Source organism: Mus caroli, chromosome 16 (genome assembly GCF_900094665.2).
Source record: "Mus caroli chromosome 16, CAROLI_EIJ_v1.1, whole genome shotgun sequence".
NCBI classification, from domain to species: Eukaryota; Metazoa; Chordata; class Mammalia; order Rodentia; family Muridae; genus Mus; species Mus caroli.
In genome coordinates this window covers 12,700,566-12,703,907 of record NC_034585.1, presented here as the reverse complement: position 1 = coordinate 12,703,907, position 3,342 = coordinate 12,700,566, and positions in this window count along the sequence as shown.

The following is a 3,342-nucleotide window of genomic DNA, read 5'->3' as shown; positions in this document are numbered from 1 at the left end:
GTCCAGAGTTCAAATCCCAGCAACCACATGGTGGCTCACAACCATCCGTAATGAGATCTGACGCCCTCTTCTGGTGTGTCTGAAGACAGCTACAGTGTACTACTTATAATAATAAATAAATAAATCTTAAAAACAAAAAACCAAAAAGACCCTCACAGGCTCATATATCTGGTGTTTGGTCTATAGTTAAGTGGATGGAGTAGGAGATAGAGCCTTGTCGAAGGAGGTGTGTCACTGGGAGATAGGCTTTGAGATTTCAAAAGCCCACACCTGACCCAGTTTCTCTCCCCCCTCCTTTTCTCCCCCCTCCCTCTCTCTCCTCTTCCTCCCCCCTCTCTCCTCCTCTCCCACCCTCTTCTCTGCCTGCAGCTTGTGGGTCAGAGGTGAGCTCTTAGCTGGTTCTACCTTGCCACACCTGCCTTGGTGATTACGGACTGGCCCTCTGAAACTGTAAGCAACCCCCCAGTTGAATGCTTCCTTTTTAACAGTTGCCTTGCTTGTGGTCTTTTCTCACAGTAATTGAGTAGTAACTAGGGCAGAAGTACCTCATGTTTTACTTGATAATGACTTCCTTACTGGAATATAAGTTCCAAAACAGGTACTTTCTGTCCATTGCTGTTCTCCAGGACCAAGTAGGTAGGTTTACATCAAATGAATGGAGCAAGCACAAGAACATGCAGTATTTTACAGGGCACATACTGAGTACATAAAAACTGTTAGTGTATTTGTTTATGTTTTCACATTGTTTATGTTTCGTGTAGTAACTTGCTATATAAAGTCACAAAAACATCAGTGCAACTCATAGCTCTTTAAGCATCAGTAGAGGTAAAAATTAAAATAAATCAATGTAATGCTTTTTAAATTTGAATACTCACAAAGAATCAGTAAAACAGATTTTTTTTTAACTAAAATAAGCATACAAGTTTCTAAGAAGCACCCGTGAGAGCGAGAATCTGCTGCAGGAGCAAGGGCTTAAAGACAGAGAGAGGCGGTATTCAGACTCTGGAACTGTGAGCTGAACCATAGTGTGGATATTTTATCCTAACACAGTGCAGGCCCTATCCTAGTCTCCTTCCTAAGAGAAGCCTTATTGTTTCTCAAATTATGAGCAAGCTCTGAGATAACTGTTGTAGGTAGCGTCTTCCCTACAAATCGAAGCATGGAAACAGAACGCTGTGAATCCTTTATGGTGTCTGGTTGTTCTGTGAACTGCGATCTTTTACTGTTTCAGTTCAGTTTTGAAACCTTGTCTTTTTCTCTTGACATTCAGTAAAATATGACTCTTATATGCTAACTAAACATTTTAATTTAGAAAGCATATTACATGAGTCAACAATAATTCAATAGAAATTACTCAATATTTACTTATATGTCTCTTTTTGTTTACTTTACATCTTAATCACATCTTCCCCTCTTCCTAATCCCTCCCTCTCATCTGCACACACACCCATTTTCCTGTGGAGGCCTCCCATGGATATCAACTGCCTTGGCATATCAGGTTGTAGTAGGACTAGGCACATCTTCTATTGTGCCTAGGCAAGTCAGCCCAGTTAGGGGAAATGGATCAAAAGCAGGCAGCAGAGTCAGAGATGACATCTGCTCCTACTGTCAGTAGTCTCACATGAAGACTGAGCTGCACAACTGTTAGACATGTGCAGAGGGCCTAGCTCTATCCCATGCATGCTGTCTGTTTGATGATTCAGTTTCTGTGAGTAACTGTGGGCCCAGATTAGTTGGTTCTGTACATTTTCTTGTGGTGTCTTTGACATCAATGGCTGCTTCAATTCCCTTCTTCCACATGATTCCCTAGACTCTGACTAAGGTTTGACTGTGGGTCTCTGCTTCTGTCTCCATCGGTTGCTGGGTGAAGCCTCTCAGATGACAGTTATGCTAGCCTCCTATCTCCAAGTGCAGCAAAATATTAATAATGTCAGGGGTGGGCTCTCTGCCATGGCATGGGTCTTAAGTTAGACCAGTCATTGGTTGGCCTTCCCCTCAATTTCTGCTTTATCTTTATCCCTGTGTATCTTGTAGGCAGGACAAATTGTGGGTCTCAGGTTTTGTGGCTGGGTTGGTGTCCCAGTACCTCCGTTGGAAGTCTTTTCTGGTTACAGGAGATGGCTAATTCATAGCCCATAGGAGTCTTGCTAGGCTCACCCTCATGAATTCCTGAGAGTTTCCATTGTCCTAGGTTTCTAGCTCATCCCAGAGGTGCCTCTTCAGTGCCACTTTTCTCTCCCCATACGTTCTCCATCTGACCCTACTTATCCCCACTTATCCCTTCTCCTACCCTTCACACTCTCCCAGTTCCCACCCTCCATGCCTATTCTACTCTCCCTTCTCAGTGAGATTCAAGCAATCACTGTTGTGCCCTCCTTGTTACCTAGCTTCTTTGGGTCTGTGGATTGTAGCGTGGTTATCTTGTAGTTTATGGCTACTTATAAGTGAGTACATACCATGTGTATCTTTCTGGGTCTGTGTACCTTGCTCAGGATGATCTTTTCTAATTCTATCAATTTGCCTGAAAATTTCATAATGTCATTGTTTTTAATAGCTAAATAGTATTCCATTGTGTAGATTTACCACATGTTCTTTTTTTTTTTTTTTTTTTTTCGAGACAGGGTTTTTCTGTGTATCCCTGGCTGTCCTGGAACTCACTTTGTAGACCAAGCTGGCCTTGAACTCAGAAATCCACCTGTCTCTGCCTCCCAAGTGCTGGGATTAAAGGAGTGCGCCACCACACCCGGCTTCTATCACATGTTCCTTATCCATTCTTCTCTTGAGGATGCCAACCCTGGACAGGTCACCCTGGGAGGTGTAAAAGGTAGCTGAATATGAGTCTGAAGAGCAAGCTGTAGAAATCACAAGGTCCATATAGTCACAGATAAGCACTGGGGAAAACAGGAATGTTAAACATGCAGGGTTGTCTTTTCAATGGAAGAGGTGCATAACCTGTTTTCTTCCAAGAAGACTGGAAATGGAAGTGGTTAATAGCCTGGTGACCTATGCTGTCTGTGGGATCAGGCCACATGTGTTCTTCCTCCTTAGACCTTTATATTGAGCATTGCTTTTCAGTCAGTAGAACCCATCCTTATTTGAGATGACTCGTGTACTTCACAATGGAGCAGAGCCTAGATACCTCTGTGCTATCTGTAAGGCCAGGGCACACCTGACTCCCTCAGTCATTCTCATTAGACAGTTATCTTGAGCATTGCTTCTCTGTCTGTAGTATTTATTTTATGGAAGAGATCATATGTACTTTGCAAAGAGTTTTGATGTAGTCATGCCTTGAGCTAGTGTTTTACACACACACACACACACACACACACACACACACACACA